This window comes from Oncorhynchus nerka, linkage group LG27 (assembly GCF_034236695.1).
Source record: "Oncorhynchus nerka isolate Pitt River linkage group LG27, Oner_Uvic_2.0, whole genome shotgun sequence".
Taxonomy (NCBI): domain Eukaryota; kingdom Metazoa; phylum Chordata; class Actinopteri; order Salmoniformes; family Salmonidae; genus Oncorhynchus; species Oncorhynchus nerka.
In genome coordinates this window covers 31,037,789-31,056,894 of record NC_088422.1, presented here as the reverse complement: position 1 = coordinate 31,056,894, position 19,106 = coordinate 31,037,789, and positions in this window count along the sequence as shown.

Below are 19,106 nucleotides of genomic sequence, written 5' to 3'. Positions count from 1 at the left end.
GGTGTTATACACATGTATTGTATCATTACACATGATGGTAACATTAAAATAATGGCTTTATAGCCTACAATATCAGTATGGAGGCAAATAAAGATTTTAGGGACGTACAATACAATTCAGACTTTTGATTATAGTGGGCTCAATGTCCCCAACGTGTGTGTCTCTTGTCTTAATGTTGCACCACACTGGCTTCTTGACATTGACCTGTATACAGTACGGCAGTCCTGCTTGAACTTATCCCCCCTTTATTTAAAAATAAAGTCAGAGAAATTTCATCCATACACTGTGCATGATGACACATAGTTTGCCCAACATAACGCACAGGGGTTTGATTGTCCTTCTACTCTTCAAAACCCCTTTCATGCAACAACATTCACTTACAAAGACAGTAATTGTCAGAGTTAATCGCATGTAAATATTGCAAGCTCTCCGTGAATCCACAGGCTTGCTCTGACTTTGAGAGCCAAGTTAGCCGCTAAAGTGGAAACTCCAAATAATGCACACACCTATGGCCCCAGGGTTTCTGTGATGAGTCCAAAATAATATTTTTCCCACATAGCAACAAAGTATATTCATGTTTTTGACTACATGATAATGATATTTTTGACTTATCCCAGAAATGGCCGGTGACAGCATGTAGGCTACAGTATGTGTCACTGTAAATTCCTCCCACCTTCTGACTGAACATGAGTCGGAAGATGTCCAGGTTGATAGCACAAACCATCCATCTGAGGAGAGACAGACAAAAGCCTCTGCTGCTCTTCTCATAGTTCAATGGGGCTGGAGGACTGGGCCAGCCTGCTAAGGGGAGATGTCAGTGTGTAGAGTTGACTGTTGACATGAATGAAACCGAGGGCACAGCATCTCACCACTCCTCCTAAGTAATAAAGTAGCCTAATGAACTAGAGTACAATCCAAAATGAAAAATATTTTGCAGGTCTCACACTACCAAAAGAAGAGAGAAAGTGAGACTCATTCAAATCATTATGCATATTAGATCACTTGCTACGGTTAGGCAATTGAATTCATTATACAAATTCCTTTTAATTAACAGTTTGAATAAATTAAGGAGTTATTAAATGCTTTTCCAATATTATCAAGGCATCTGAGAGCTTGTTATTTTGTTGAAAATGCAATATATTGCACATCTTGATTCTGAACTACAGCTGTCACTTTTTCTTAATCATAATATCTTAACCCTCCTGATAATTGGAGTTGAATAAACATATTTGTTGGCATACAGTGAAGCTGAGTGTCAGAATCCAGGTGTTAGTTGTGAGCTGATGGTGGTAATTATTTTTTTAAAAGGAATGGCTGTTCCTTGTAATCAGACTGTACACTACACTGGACTAGACTGGTAGTATAATGGTTAGAAGTTAGAACTCTGTGCATGGAATCTTTAACCTATGACCTGTGTGAATTACACTGCTCAAAAAAATAAAGGGAACACTTAAACAACACAATGTAACTCCAAGTCAATCACACTTCTGTGAAATCAAACTGTCCACTTAGGAAGCAACACTGATTGACAATACATTTCACATGCTGTTGTGCAAATGGAATAGACAACAGGTGGAAATTATAGGCAATTAGCAAGACACCCCCAATAAAGGAGTGGTTCTGCAGGTGGGGACCACAGACCACTTCTCAGTTCCTATGCTTCCTGGCTGATGTTTTGTGCATGTGTCTGCTCAAACGGTCAGAAACAGACTCCATGAGGGTGGTATGAGGCCCCGACGTCCACAGGTGGGGGTTGTGCTTACAGCCCAACACCGTGCAGGACGTTTGGCATTTACCAGAGAACACCAAGATTGGCAAATTCACCACTGGCGCCCTGTGCTATTCACAGATGAAAGCAGGTTCTGCTGCCTGCAACATCCTCCAGCATGACCGGTTTGGCGCTGGGTCAGTCATGGTGTGGGGTGGCATTTCTTTGGGGGGCCGCACAGCCCTCCATGTGCTCGCCAGAGGTAGTCTGACTGCCATTAGGTACCGAGATGAGATCCTCAGACCCCTTGTGAGACCATATGCTGGTGCGGTTGGCCCTGGGTTCCTCCTAATGCAAGACAATGCTAGACCTCATGTGGCTGGAGTGTGTCAGCAGTTCCTGCAAGAGGAAGGCATTGATGCTATGGACTGGCCCGCCTGTTCCCCAGACCTGAATCCAATTGAGCACATCTGGGACATCATGTCTTGCTCCATCCACCAACAGACTGCACCACAGACTGTCCAGGAGTTGGCGGATGCTTTAGTCCAGGTCTGGGAGGAGATCCCTCAGGAGACCATCCGTCATCTCATCAGGAGCATGCCCAGCCGTTATAGGGAGGTCATACAGGCACGTGGAGGCCACACACACTACTGAGCCTAATTTGGACTTGTTTTAAGGACATTACATCAAAGTTGGATCAGCCTATAGTGCGGTTTTCCACTTTAATTTTGAGTGTGACTCCAAATCCAGACTTCCATGGGTTGATAAATTAGATTTCCATTGATCATTTTTGTGTGATTTTGTTGTCAGCACATTCAACTATTGAAAGAAAAAAGTATTTAATAAAAATATTTCATTCATTCAGATCTGTTATTTTAGTGTTCCCTTTATTTTTTTGAGCAGTGTATATTGTATTGCTAATACACAGATATATTTATGAACATGGATAATGCAAAAAAAGAGATTGCAACTAATCATAGTATACCAAGATTGTTTAGAATGAATTGCACTGTGCTTTGTGCATTTTGCATTGATTTGGTTGTTGTTTGTGGACTGGAGTGCTCTGACTACTAAGTCTGAAATACAAACAAAGTAAATGCAGGATAATTGATCAATGATCTCCCAGAGTTCATTGAGAGGGCACATAGAGTTTTACCAAGGCTGGCTTAACTACCAAAGCAACAAAAATCTCCATTACCTACTCCAGCCTAGCCCACTGATGAGACACTAAAAAAGGGTCAATGAAACCACCAATGAAACTTTGATCATCAGAACATCAAAGTCCCTCATGTAAATCCACACTTATTCAGACATCTGGGGTATTGAAACAACCCCCTCCCTGGAGGAGAGGTGCTGGTTAGAAACCAATATTCCTTATGGGTGTTCTCTGACCCAACCTCTACAAAGACCAGTGGATTTCTGAAATGTGTACCTCAGTAGTCAAAGGGTTGAAAAGTTTATCCATGCCATCCTCTAAAGACATGCCAGGTGGGAGCTCATGCAACTGTCCAAAGTTCAAAATGGGTTCACTGTTCTACAGTGAAATTAAAGGACAAATCAACACATCATGGTCTTTGTATAGTCTTCCTGGGGTTCAAGAATCAATTCAAGAAGAACTTATAGGGATTCCCCCACACTTTCAATTTCAATTTGAAGAACCCTTAAAGGATTCTCCAGGAACCTTTTTATTTTGAGTGTGCTTACAGTAATTGATGTTTATTACCTCAGCATCTTTCACACAAGTGAAAAGTGGTCAATGGAAATATGATTAACACATTAACTAACACAATTTTCCATTAACCACAGAACAACAGGAAATCCCCCCAGCAGCCTCTCCCACTGTCCTGTCACTCTGTCAGTGCAGCATGGCTCAATAGTGCTGAAGAGTATTTTGGTTCAAGTTCCATTGTGGCTTCCGGCTGTGTTGTGGTCTCGGTTTCACCTCCCACTTCCTTTTTTCGCCCTGACGTATTTCCTCCTTTTTATCAGAATCTCTCTTTCCACACACAGGCCTGATATCAGGCGGTCTTCCCTCTCTTTTCAACAGGGTTTGGAAACTAACATGAAACCCCCAATCAGATCATCCATTTCCCCCATTTTCAACCACACATCAAGTGACAAAAAAATCAGACTGCATCAAAATCTGCTTATGTGGTACAACACACACTAAGGGGAATTTGATATTATATTTACTGCACCTAGGAATCAATGATCTGTAATATTCTGCACTATTAAAAGACAAATTAACTGTTTAGTTATTCCAATGTTTATTGAGTATGGCATCTTTATGCTATAAAAGGGCATTTTGTCAGTGTATATACCGTAGTACCTTCAAATTACAATTATTTTGGCACAAAAAAGCTGACAATTCATGATAAATCATTCTAGTAACACAGTCCACTTCTCATGCGACATGCACGTTATGGATCAGGAATCAAGGCCAGACCCAGATGCAGACTGTCGAAGTAACAATGTTTATTGTGGCAACAGGGGCAGGCAAAGACAGGTCAAGGCAGGCAGGGGTCGAAAATCCAGGGTAAGGCAAAGGTACAGGTTGGTAGGCAGGCTCAGGGTCAGGCAGAGAGGTCAGGCGGGCAGGTACAGGGTCAGGACAGGCAAAGGTCAAAAACCAGGAGGACGAGGAAAGAGAGGCTGGGAAACAATAGGAGCTGACAGTACAAAACGCTAGTTAGCTTGAACTAACAAGATGAACTGTCAACAAACAGACAGAGAACACAGGTATAAATACACAAGGGATAATAGGGAAGATGGGTAACACCTGGAGGGGGGTGGAAACAAGCACAAGGACAGGTGAAACAGATTAGGGCATGACAGGATCATGGAGATTGAAGGAGATGTAAGTCAGGTTGTTTTTAGTCCATGTGGTTTTGGGTGAGGAACTGTACAGTAGACGCAGGCCTTCTCAGACCAGATCATTAGATGAAAGCCGGATGGTCCCAGTTGCCTGGGTCAAGAGATGATAGGAGAAGAATTACTTTAATATCAGATGTGTTCCACAACAAAAGATCAAATCATCAAAGAAATCTCAATGGCATTCACTGTAAATGCAGTTAAGGTGAAGTTATTACATGGTAATTAATGATAGCCTATGTATAACATACTGTACTTTCAACCAAACACAGCTTTATTTAGCTCACTGAGTGAGCGAGAGAAAGCTTGACTTGATTCGTTTCCAAGAATGTGTATCCTTAATGGCCACTTTCTCCCTGTTGGAGCGGAGATGAGGCCTAACAGTGCAGCACGTGTCTCTGGGATGTGAGTCACTGAGAACAGCACTGCTGAAAATAAAACATGTTGCTGTAATGCTGGAGGTGGGAACGCAAGGACTTTTTGGCAAGAAGATATGATTCAATCGCCTGGACTGTTTTTCTCTCTCCCCTTTTAAACAAACACCAGACGGCCGTCCGGCTGGTATGACAATATCACTTCATGGATTTTGACAACCACCTCATTCCCACCAGCCCCTCCCTCCACAAAAATTAAATAATAAGGATTCCAAGAGAACAAACTTCTCTCAGTTTCTACTTTCAGTCTTGGGTGAACTTTCTTACAAACAAATCTTTGGGGTTTGCCGAAGAGAGGGGAATGTTGAATTGTATTGACAGCTATTGTAACAAGAGCTCTGGGTACTATATGTATAATAATTAACTGAATATATGTACAGTACCAGTCAAAAGTTTGGACACACCTACTCATTGAAAGGTTTTTCTTTATTTTTACAATATTCTACATTGTAGAATATTAGTGAAGACATCAAAACTATAAAATAAAACATCTGGTTTCATGTAGTAACCAAAAAGGTGTTAAACAAATCAAAATATATTTTATATTTGAGATTCTTTAGAGTAGCCACCCTTTGCCTTGATGGATAGCTTTGCACACCCTTGGCATTTGTTCAACCAGCTTCACCTGGAAGGCTTTTCCAACAGTCTTGAAGGAGCTCCCACATACACAGAGCACTTGTTGGCTGCTTTTCATTCACTTTGCGGTCCAACTCATCCCACACAATCTCAATTGGGTTGAGGTTGGGTGACTGTGGAGGCCAGGTTATCTGATGCAGCACTCCATTAATCTCTACTTCTTGGTCAAATAGCCAGTCACACCCTGATCTGTTTCACCTGTATTTGTGATTGTTTCCACTCCCCTCCAGGTATCGCCCATCTTCCCCATTATCCCCAGTGTATTTATAACTGTGTTCTCTAGTTGTCTGTTGTCAGTTTGTCTTGTCTCGTCAAGCCTACCAGCGTTTTTCACATACTCAAGTTTTTTCTCTACTAACTGCTTCCTAGTTTTCCCAGATTTGACCATTCTGCCAACCCTGACCCTGAGCCTGTCTGCCGTGCTGTACCTTGTGACACTACCCTGGATTACTGACCTCTTCCCTGAGTCTACCTGCCATTCTGTACCTTTTGGACTCTGCTCTTGAATACTGATCTCTGCCTGCCTTTGACCTTTCATTTGCCTGTCCCCTGTTTTTGTAATAAACTTTTGTTACTTCGAACTGTCTGCATCTGGGTCTTCTCCTGAGCCATGATAGAGCCCTTACACAGCCTGGAGATCTGTTGGGTCATTGTCCTGTTGAAAAACAAATGATAGTGCCACTAAGCGCAAACCAGATGGGATGGCGCATCGCTGCAGAATACTGTGGTAGCCATGCTGGTTAAGTGTGCCTTGAATTCTAAATAAATCACTGAGAGTGTTACCAGCAAAGCACCCCCACACCATCACACCTCCTCCTCCATGCTTCACAGTGGGAACCACACATGCGGAGATCATCCGTTCACCTACTCTACGTCTCACAAAGACACGGAGGTTGGAACCAAAAATCTCAAATTTGGACTAATCAGCCCAAAGGACAGATTTCCACCCGTCTAATGTCCATTGCTCGTGTTTCTTGGCCCAAGCAATTATCTTCTTCTTATTGGTGTCCTTTAGTGGTGGTTTCTTTGCAGCAATTCGACAGTGAAGGCCTGATTCACGCAGTCTTCTCTGAACAGTTGATGTTGAGATTTGTCTGTTTCTTGAACTCTGTGAGGTGCAATCTGAGGTGCAGTTAATTGCTGATTTCTGAGGCTGGTATTCTAATTAACTTATCCTCTGCTGCAGAGGTAACTCTGAGTCTTCCTTTCATGTGGTGGTCCTCTTGAGAGCCAGTTTCATCATGGCACTTGATGGTATTTGCGACTGCACTTGAAGAAACTTTCAAAGTTTTAGAAATGTTCCGTATTGACTAGAGGTCGACCGATTAATCGGAATGGCCGATTAATTAGGGCCGATTTCAAGTTTTCATAACAATTGGAAATCGGTATTTTTGGACACCGATTTGGCCGATTTATTATTATATTTTTTTTGTACACCTTTATTTAACTAGGCAAGTCAGTTAAGAACACATTCTTATTTTCAATGACGGCCTAGGAACGGTGGGTTAACTGCCTTGTTCAGGGGCAGAACGACAGATTTTGACCTTGTGAGCTCGAGGATTCAATCTTGCAACCTTACGGTTAACTAGTCCAACGCTCTAACCACCTGATTACATTGCACTCCACGAGGAGCCTGCCTGTTACACGAATGCAGTAAGAAGCCAAGGTAAGTTTCTAGCTAGCATTACACTTATCTTAAAAAAACAATCAATCAATCAATCATAAACACTAGTTAACTACACATGTTTGATGATATTACTAGTTTATCTAGCGTGTCCTGCGTTGCATATAATCGATGCGGTGGCATTCGTGAAAAAGGACCGTCGTTGCTCCAACATGTACCTAACCATAAACATCAATGCCTTTCTTAAAATCAATACACAAGTATATATTTTAAACCTGCATATTTAGTTAATATTGCCTGTTAACATGAATTTCTTTTAACTAGGAAAAATGGTGTCACTTCTCTTGCAACATAGTCAGGGTATATGCAGCAGTTTGGGCCGCCTGGCTCATTGCAAACTGTGTGAAGACTATTTCTTCCTAACAAAGACAGCCAACTTCGCCAAACGTTTTAACAAAAGCACAATCGTTGCACGACTGTACCTAACCATAAACATCAATGCCTTTCTTAAAATCAATACACAGAAGTATATATTTTTAAACCTGCATATTTAGCTAAAAGAAATCCAGGTTAGCAGGCAATATTAACTGAATTGTGTCACTTCTCTTGCGTTCATTGCACGCAGAGTCAGGGTATATGTAACAGTTTGGGCCGCCTGGCTCGTTGCGAACTAATTTGTCAGAATTTTACGTAATTATGACATAACATTGAAGGTTGTACAATGTAACAGGAATATTTAGACTTATGGATGCCACCCGTTAGATAAAATACGGAATGGTTCCATATTTCACTGAAAGAATAAATGTTTTGTTTTCGACATGATAGTTTCCGGATTCGACCATATTAATAACCTAAGGCTCGTAGTTCTGTGTGTTAGTATGTTTTAATTAAGTCTATGATTTGATAGAGCAGTCTGACTGAGCGATGGTAGGCACCAGCAGGCTCGTAAGCATTCATTCAAACAGCAATTTCGTGCGTTTTGCCAGCAGCTCTTCACAATGCTTCAAGCATTGCGCTGTTTATGACTTCAAGCCTATCAACTCCCGAGATTAGGCTGGTGTAACCGATGTGAAATGGCTAGCTAGTTAGCGGGTTGCGCGCTAATAGCGTTTCAAACGTCACTCGCTCTGAGACTTAGAGTAGTTGTTCCCCTTGCTCTGCAAGGGCTGCGGCTTTTGTGGAGTGATGGGTAACGATGCTTCGAGGGTGGATGTTGTCGATGTGTTCCTGGTTCAAGTCCAGGTAGGAGCGAGGAGAGGGACGGAAGTTACACTGTTATACTGGCAATACTAAAGTGCTTCTAAGAATATCCAATAGTCAAAGGTATATGAAATACAAATCGTATAGAGAGAAATAGTCATATAATTCCTATAATAACTACAACCTAAAACTTCTTACCTGGGAATATTGAAGACTCATGTTAAAAGGAACCACCAGCTTTCATATGTTCTCATGTTCTGAGCAAGGAACTTAAACGTTAGCTTTCTTACATGGCACATATTGCACTTTTACTTCTTTCTCCAACACTTTGTTTTTGCATTATTTAAACCAAATTTAACATATTTCATTATTTATTTGAGGCTAAATTGATTTTAGTGATGTTATTATATTAAGTTAAAATAAGTGTTCATTCAGTATTGTTGTAATTGTCATTATTACAAAAAAACGAAAGAAATTGGCCAATTTAATCAGTATTGGCTTTTTTTGGTCCTCCAATAATAGGTATTGGTATCGGCGTTGAAAAATCATAATCGGTCGACCTCTAGTATTGACTGACCTTCATGTCTTAAAGTAATGATGGACTGTCATTTATCTTTGCTCATTTGAGGTGTTCCTGCCCTAATATGGACTTGGTCTTTAACAAATAGGGCTATCTTCTGAATACCACTCCTATCTTGTCACAACACAACTGATTGGCTCAAACGCATTAAGAAGGAAAGCAATTCCACAAATGAACTTTTAATTGAAATGCATTCCAGGTGACTACCTCATGAAGCTGGTTGAGAGAATGTGAAGAGTGTGCAAAGCTGTCATTAAGTCAAAGGGTGGCTACTTTGAAGAATCTCAAATATAAAATACATTTTTGGTTACTACATGATTCCATGTGTGTAATTTCATAGTTTTGCTTACTTCACTATTTTTCTACATTGTAGAAAATAGTAAAAAAATAATCAAAAACCATTGAATGAGTAGGTGTGTCCAAACCTTTGACTGGTACTGTATATTGCAATTGAAGCAGGGTTAAATGCCTTGATGAACACTGGTAAAGCACAAACTCCATAATTGTAGGCTGTCATATTTGATACAAAGGAAGGAAACATTAAGAAATAAGGCCTGAAACTAAAAATAATGTGATAATTAGTGAGTAAATAAATAGAGATGGCCAACTCTGCATTTTCACTTGGAGGGAAACCCCGTCAGCTTCAAAGTTGCATATCTCACCACATCCTGGAAAGAGCGGGTGTGTGTGTGTGTGTGCACGTGTGTGTGCAGCGGTGTGTGTGTATGCATGCGTACGCAACCAAATATGTGTACGCGACCAATAACATTTAATTTGATGCATGTGCATTGTTTGTACAAAGCTTGAGAATAACCACAACGTCTTACTTTTCATTCTATGAAAGGGAGTTGAGCTCATCGTTAAGCTGAATCACTTTCTCCCCTGTTCTGATATTTCACTTTGTGGTATAAAGACTTAAACAGCTGCTATCATATTGCTAAGGAAATAACTCTTTTGATATTAGAGCCAAATATTCAAATGCTCCCAATCTGTTGAGAGAAAGCTTTTGCAGTTTTACCCATTGAGGGGTCTTACTGTGTCTGGATGGATCACACTGGAACTGTCATTTCTCTCTGGTTACTCCATCAGGCCAACACACACCTCCAGTGTAGCATGTAACTGTTATTATCAATGATCAAGTCTACAGGTTAAAGTACCGAATGCTGTGAACACTGACTAGAACCAAATTAATTTGATCATATTACTCCAGTGCTAGCCTCCCTACACTGGCTTCCTGTCAAGGCAAGGGCTGATTTCAAGGTTTTACTGCTAACCTACAAAGCATTGCATGGGCTTGCTCCTACCTATCTCTCTGATTTGGTCCTGCCGTACATACGTACACGTACGTTACGGTCACAAGACACAGGCCTCCTAATTGTCCCTAGAATTTCTAAGCAAACAGCTGGAGACAGGACTTTCTCCTATAGAGCTCCATTTTTATGGAATGGTCTGCCTACCCATGTGAGAGACGCAAACTCGGTCTCAACCTTTAAGTCTTTACTGAAGACATCTCTTCAGTGGGTCATATGATTGAGTGTAGTCTGGCCCAGGAGTGTGAAGGTGAACGGAAAGGCTCTGGAGCAACGAACCGCCCTTGCTGTCTCTGCCTGGCCGGTTCCCCTCTTTCCACTGGGATTCTCTGTCTCTAACCCTATTACAGGGGCTGAGTCACTGGCTTACTAGGGCTCTTTCATACCGTCCCTAGGAGGGGTGCATCACTTGAGTGGGTTGAGTCACTGATGTGATCTTCCTGTCTGGGTTGGCGACCCCCCTTGGGTTGTGCCGTGGCGGAGATCTTTGTGGGCTATACTCGGCCTTGTCTCAGGATGGTAAGTTGGTGGTTGAAGATATCCCTCTAGTGGTGTGGGGGCTGTGCTTTGGCAAAGTGGGTGGGGTTATATCCTTCCTGTTTGGGTCAGTTTGTTATATCTGGAGTACTTCTCCTGTCCTATCTGGTGTCCTGTGTGAATTTAAGTATGCTCTCTCTCTTTCTCTCTTTCTTTCTCTCTCTCGGAGGACCTGAGCCCTAGGACCATGCCTCAGGACTACCTGACATAATGACTCCTTGCTGTCCCCAGTCCACCTGGCCGTGCTGCTGCTCCAGTTTCAACCGTTCTGCCTGTGATTATTATTATTTGACCATGCTGGTCATTTATGAACATTTGAACATCTTGGACATGTTCTGTTATAATCTTCACCCGGCACAGCCAGAAGAGGACTGGCCACCCCACATAGCCTGGTTCCTCTCTAGGTTTCTTCCTAGGTTTTGGCCTTTCTATGGAGTTTTGCCTAGCCACCGTGCTTCTACACCTGCATTGCTTGCTGTTTGGGGTTTTAGGCTGGGTTTCTGTACAGCACGTTGAGATATCAGCTGATGTACGAAGGGCTATATAAATTCAGAGGAAGGCCCTACAAATTGTCAAAGACTCCAGCCACCCTAGTCAAAGACTGTTCTATCTGCTACCGCACTGCAAGCGGTACCGGAATGCCAATTCTAGGTCCAAAAGGCTTCTAACAGCTTCTACCCCCAATACATAAGACTCCTGAACAACTAATCAAAGGGCTACCCAGACCCCTCTTTTACGCTGCTGCTACTCACTGTTTATTATCTACGCATGGTCACTTTAACTCTACCAAAATGTACATATTACCTCAATTACCTCAACTAACCGGTGCCCCCGCACATTCACTCTGTACTGGTATCCCCTGTATACAGCCTCACTATTGCTATTGTTATTTTACTGCTACTGTTTAATTATTTTTTAATTTATATATATATTTTTTAACTTATGTATTTTTTACTAACACGTTTATCTTCTTCACTTCTTAAAGCATTGTTGGTTAAGAGTAATTTCACTGTAAGGTCTGCACCTGTTGTGTTCGGCACATGTGACAAATACAATTTGATTTGATTTGATCCATCTACTGTATGGTGCTGTGGTTCTTACTTATGTCTCTGGACAGTGAGTGAGAAAGCCTGACATTGGGTCTGAGGCCCTTTTGGGTCATGGCAGGTTCTGAGCTCAGCTGGTGGAGATGATGAATAATAACTGGAGGAGAATATGGACCTGTATTGTCCCCATACTCTTTGCATGGGGACAGGGCCTCTGTAATTGAGTGAGGGCAATAGGAGTTTAGTGACCTGCAGTTATGATATGACATGACCCCAGCGGCCCCTACGTCCTGAGCACCACCGGAGATAATGTGCCGCCTCTGCAGATCCTGACCCTGGCCTGGCTCACCTGTGCCCAGTCCCACAGACCTACATGCCAGCACACCGGACAGAGCTGCTCAGCCAGCAGAGCCACAGAACCACACATTTAAAAGTGAATATGCAATAAAAAATATATGTTGGTTTAATAAACTATGATGGATTTGATGGGTGAATAAAGTCACTTTACTAGCAAAGTCTAATAGTACAATATAGCCTTTGTTTTTGTGCACAAAGCATACTTGCTTCTGAATTAAACAGAGGATGTTCCCCTGTGGTGAGGCAATGTTTCCTTATTTTAAGATCATATTGAAGTGAGACTTGAGAAACACTGTCTGTCAGTAGGGGATACTTTTGTATGTTTTCCTCAGCACCAGTATATGTTACAAGACTCTTTTAATATTAGGAGAAAGACCGATGTCTTGGGTTGAAATGGGGACCCTTTTTATCCTTATACCTGTATCTTATTGCAACATGGAGTTATAAGCCATCAAACACACTCTGTCCACTTGTGACAACCAGCCCCATGACAGGGTTAGATATCACACAGTATGGGGTTGGTTATCACAGTGTTTGCTAGCAACTTATTCCTTTTATAACAGGAAATGAAGAAATATAGCAAACAGAGTCTTAGACAATAGCCAAGCCTTTCTTTAATCAAACAATATTCCTAAAGTAATTCAGCATGTTATGCCTTGAGAATAACATCAGTTATTACATTTTGAGTAAATGTGTGTGTGTATGCATGTGTGCTAATTAAGATGCTAGTTACCACATGGCTTGACCAAGGAACTCAGAAATTGGTTTGAAATACAGCTCTCCCTTTCTTCTTTTCAACAAACAGAATTGTTCATGGATACCCCCACAATTCAAACATTTACAACAAAAATAACCCAAACATTTGTTTGACTTTCACTTATGAAAAACACAAATTCCCTTCACCTCAATATTTTGCTATGTTGACATGAATTGATCAGGTGGATGAGTTCTTTCAAAGAATTCACACATTTGAATCTTAAAATGATTACACACGGCCATTTAGATCAAGGGAAATTAGCACTGTCACAACCAACCTGTGAAACAACCAACCCCAGTCTCTCTCTGAAGAAGGGCTTGTGAAGCATACCTTTTTATAAGGCCAGGCCTGTCTACTACTCTGCCTCAGTCTTTCATTGGGCACAGACATGAAACACTCACACAAATGACAATAGCTTGTGTTGTCATGCAGGCAGGGTTGACTTCCTGCTAACCACCCAGATTTACACATGATCTTCAAATAGTTTCGTGTCTGTTTCTGCTCATTTCAGGGCAGCAACATCTTTCCACCTCCCCAATCTGCCTGCAACTGGAAAAGACAGATAGGACCCGTGGGCGACGCTACACTGTCCCCCCTCATTCCCATTTCTTTCTGGCCCTCTTGTTTGTGTGATGCAGGAAGTACAGAGCTGATTCGGGTGGTGGGAGGTGGCAAAGAGCTGGCCTGGCACACAGAGGGAGCTTGAGGGAGGTAGCAGTGTGGGTGTTAACCTTGTTAACCTCTCATAGTAAGTGTTGAATCATATGACCTAGGATGCACCCTGCATCAGAGAACAGGAAGTGCAACATTTAACATAAAGAACATCAAAGGCGATTTGTGTGCTGTTAATGAGATTACTCATCAATACATTGCCCGAGCCACATGCATCTCTGACTGGCCTCGACTCTTTACCCACAGAGCCATCTGCATTGCCTCTAAATGCTATGTCATGCTATGTTAAGGACCTTGCTGTGGACACCACCATGCTCAAGCTCAATACAGCTGAAAAGAGGTGATGATTTGTGACTCCAGCGCAGATCAGGCATGGTGCAACTGGCTCTCCTGACTGTAGGACTCTGATTAATGACAAAGGCTGTGGTTGGGTGGGAGACACAGATCTGCCCATTAGCACACTACAACGTTGCAAATGGCTTCAATTACTGTGGAGTGTGCTGAGTTGGCAGTATGAACAGAGAGGATCGCTAAGAGCCAGCATGAGGACCATCATGCACCATCCAACAGCTCCATGAAGACCAGAAAACCCCTTGTTCCCACGTGACGTTACTACCTGCAGAACTCCTCCACTAGAGCTGGCCTCTCTCCTTCATCAGAGCAGAAAAGATGATAAAAGCCATTATCAAAATTCATTATATCAATTAAATGTGTTCTTCCATTCATATTCAGTTTGATGGCAGTGTTGGTAAAACATTTTTTTTTACACTGTACATTGTGTTAAACAAAATCAGGACAAAATAGCACTTTTCCTGTTGAAAGTCTCTGTGAAAGTGGAAAGGACTGTGGACTCAAATTCCAATGAATAGTCTGTCACAGAATTGCCCACTCCAGTTTCCTCTACAACATTGTTACAGTATCACCTCTAAACTGACAGACTGGACTCAGTGGCATTGAAGAGTATCATACCAAGGCTTTGCCAACTGGCTGCAAAGTGACAGCAGGCCCTGTGTGCCCACGCCTGCCCTTGGCCCCGGCTTGTGAAACCCCTGGCACGGGGGCACATTCAGACAGGAGCAGCCAAAGAGATGGGGATTCCCCAGTATCACACCTCCTGTGCCCAGTGCAAGGAGCAGAGTCCCCTCAGCTACTTGTGTAACAACCAGCTCTCTATCCATCCACTGACCCACATTTCATAACCTTCACACAGGCGGCACAGCAGATTCCCATGGTTCCTCACGACTAGATCTGCTTCACCTTTTACCGTACAGGTCCCTTGTTACTTCAAGTGGCGGTCATGGATTAAAATAAATTAACGAGATTTACAATGAAATTGTAAACACATTGGAAATGTAAAATGATCAAATCACATCAATTAATTTCATGGGCTATGAGAAATGCTCTCTGTGTCATACCACATGGAGAGAGGACAGACACTCATCAGAGAACATAATTCTCGAGGGTAGAGGGGAGAGATGGGATTCTCCCTGCTTTTCCTGTCTGTCTGTGTGGAATATCATCCTCATTAGCCATGTTTATATTGTAGGCTTACAATACTCATCACAGGTAGGATATCCCAGTGGAAAGACAGGCAGATAGTGTTGCCAGTATTCAGCCAATTCTAGTCGATCTATGACAAACTTCTATACTCAAACTGTGTATTATGTGCAATCTTAGCATCCACATATCTCTCATATTTCTTCCATGTTTTTCCTGTGCTGTGCTTTCGGATGACATATTTGATGATATCACAGTTGAGCATTAATTCCCTAATCTAATTTCCTTTGGACAGAGAGCAGAGTGTTGCATAGAGGAAGTGTCTTGGAGGGAGTCAGAATCATATGGGGATTAATGACGGGTGGATCGAGTCTCACCACTGAATTTGATCACTGAATGTTGTGTGTTCATGTGAAATGGCAGCTACTACAACTGGCTAGTAATGAAAACCTTACCCTGATCACATTGGGCCAACTCATAGACATCAGCCAATCAGTGCTCTCCATGTTCCATAAAAATGACATGCAGAAACAATAGAGCGCTCCAGCTTCATTGCTCTTTGAGTTACCACTTATCCATGAACCTTTTTGTTATCCCTTAGTATTGACTATAGTGTTACAATTATTAAGTCAATCCCACACAAAATGCGGTAACTTTCTTGAAATATTCTACATAGTAGGGTATTATTCATACCATTCATTACAATTCCTTTGTCTAAACTACAGCATTTCTGACAGTGAATCCTTGATAATATAAAATATTTTCATCTCAACCTTCCTAAATGCGAATTAAATAAATAAAACGATCAAGTGCATCTATTTTGACATTTCTTGCAGTGGTTCAACGTCAAACAGGCTTCACTCTAATGTGCTGGGATTGTTTTCTGACAAAGCTGTCAAGACTTCAAACAGAGCAGAGACTGGCAGCTCTGCTCATTGAAGTCTCAAACCACCCCGATCTCCCCTCAAATCACTCAGAGTGCCCATGAGCAGAGTAGACAGCCGGACACACCCCCTGTGAGGTGTTTCCAAGTGCAGTCACTTTTTTGTCAAAATAGATTGAGAACTTACACAAATAACAAAGCTCTTTTAGCAGAAAGGCCTTTAAAAAAAGAAAGTATTAGTATCAACTGCAGTGTTTACCCCATGAAGCCTACTGAGAGACAGCCATGGTGCCAGGGAGACATGCTGCACTTCAGCATGGCCTCTCTGAATGAGAGAGGTGATAGCTAGAGAGCTGGTCAGGAGGAGGACTGGGCAGAAGGCAGAAGCCCATATATGCAGGTGTGCAGTGGGATCCCACGGCACTCCGTCTGACCCCGCAGCAGCAAAGGCTGCAACAGAATGAAAATAGTCTTTGGAAACTGGCTCAGAATGCTTTGATTAAGCGATCACTATTATCTGTGGAGTTAGTTATTATATCTCTGACAACATAAAGAGGAGGAAAACTGCAGAGAATCACGATAAAACATGTAACTGCTGGGGAATATTTGATTGTTGTTGTGATCAAAACATTTAAGGCATTTGAGTGTACAGTGTACAGTCTCACTTAAACTAACATACTGTATTTAGGGATGTGAATTTATAAAGTAAAAGTGAATTGAGAACACAGAGACAGGGTCTGCAATCACAAGTTTAAAAAGGACTTTTCAGACTTAGTAAATGCCGGCCTTTCCTATGCATGCCTTTGCTATGCACTTGTCAGTAGTTGGTATTCAGACTTACCTTGTGCAGGTGCGTAAAGGGCTTTGCATGTGTGGTTCCCTTGCGTGCGCTGAATACATTTAATTCAAACTCTGAAAACCTTCCCAAATGCTGGTCAACATATTTTCTCGTGGAGTTTTCATTCAATAAGGTTTTCAGTACGTTTATCTAAAACCCTCCCTGTAAATATGGTGTACCTTTTAATTTGAATTTTCTCGACAGACTCACTAGCATTTATGGAGAGAACGGTTCAAAATATTAGGGATCAATGACAGAAAGCATGTCAATACACACTCATTCATCTCCTTTTCAGCACCAATTACTAGATAAAAAATACTCTGATGTATATTGTTTAGGGTTAGAAAAGTATTTATGCAAAAAATAAACTGGTTTGGAGAGCCTTTATGCACAGAATATAATGATGAATAAAAATGCAGTTGTTTGATTCATCCTGAAAGTTGCCATATTAAATTGTTCAATACATGAAATATTGGAAGGTGACATTTACCCTAATAATCCTCACTAATCATGGAACTGTGATGACAACGGTCCAGTCGTTGTGAACCGTGCTCCAAGCTCTAGGTTTAATTAAGTAATAATGGCTGAGAAGCCGGTGTTTGGAGGATATACTGGCACTGGTGTTGTTAGGCCCAAGACTAAGTAGACTTCGAGTGCATAATCACTTTTATGCAACGTGTTACCAACATATTCAAGTAATGATTGACATATTTTAATTAAAAACATTATTTTGAGGAATTTATTCATACTATTTCATCCTTCCACAAGATATAGTCCCGACATAAATCTAGGGTTTCTACCCAAGCCTGCTGATCAAATAGCCAGTCACTAATCATAGATGCTCAATTACTAGATTGTTCAATCAATGGCAGACATTTGAAGTTGTTGTCAATGTGTTACTGTATATCTAGTAATTTCATGGTGATTTAAGTCGTTCGTTCTATCGGTTCGGTTGCTAGAGACGCGACCCAGTCGTTCAGTCTTTTTGTTGTGTATCTATGGATGATAAGTTACAGTATGATAAGTTACGAATTCCAATTCATAACTTATTCCAATTTGTTGTGGTAAGGGGTTAGGGTTAGGGTTCATGTTAGGTTAAAGGGTTAAGGTTAGGATTAGGGAAGGGTTAGCTAACATGCTAAGGAGTTGCAAAGTAGCTAAAAAGTAGTAAGTAGTTGCAAAGTTGCTAATTAGCTAAAATGCTAACGTTGTCCGTGATGAGATTCAAACACGCAACCTTCAGGTTGCTAGACGTTGGCATTATGCGCCTACCCATCCACACTTTCCAACCACCGTACTTTCGTTTTTTTTGCCTTGAGTAACCTTCTGCCTTATATAACCATGCCAAACATAATATAGCATACTAATTTGAATGTCCCAGATTTATGATTACTATGTTAAGTCTAGTCTATGAGACCAGGCTGACAGAAACCAGTAGCTTTGGTCTCCAAATTGTATCTCTGCATGTCATAAGGCCAGCATTTCATAAACATGGGGGACAAGGGGGGACAGGGGGGAGGGGGGACAATAAGACAAGTAACAGCCTTGAGTAGGCTGACCAACCACATCAGCTCCCTTCTGTGCCCCATCATTATGCATCATTAAGTGATCTTATCGGACACTGAGATCATCATGCCCAGTGAGACTGTAGAGCAGACACCACTGATTAGGAGAACAACATCACATGGCTGAACTGCCTATGCATTATACATCATAAAACTGTGGAGTTTTATGGAGTTTTATTTTTTATTTGAAATAAAAGCCATGTATTTCAACAAGTATATGGCAACCAATAGTGGCTAGTCATATGATGGCTCTACAATACGTAAACATTGGGACTACTTGTACATCAAAATCGAATATCAAAATTCTTACAATTTTTCTGCCTTTAAAGTCCCTTCTTTTCAGTCAATTTCGCTGTGAGTTTAGGAAGAGATATGGTCAGTTTCTTGGGGGTGGTAATGCTACACATTAGACTATGTGATACAAGGGGTTTGGTGAATGTAATGTTCTATTATAACAGCAGAGCCAAGGGAGTGATTGTTAGAAGCCCATCATTTGTCACCAGAGGGCTGAAAATCCCAGTTTATAGGAAGCCGGACTTAAGACTCAACTGTTCACCAGGCTCCCATCTTTACTAGATCTGGGCTTAAACG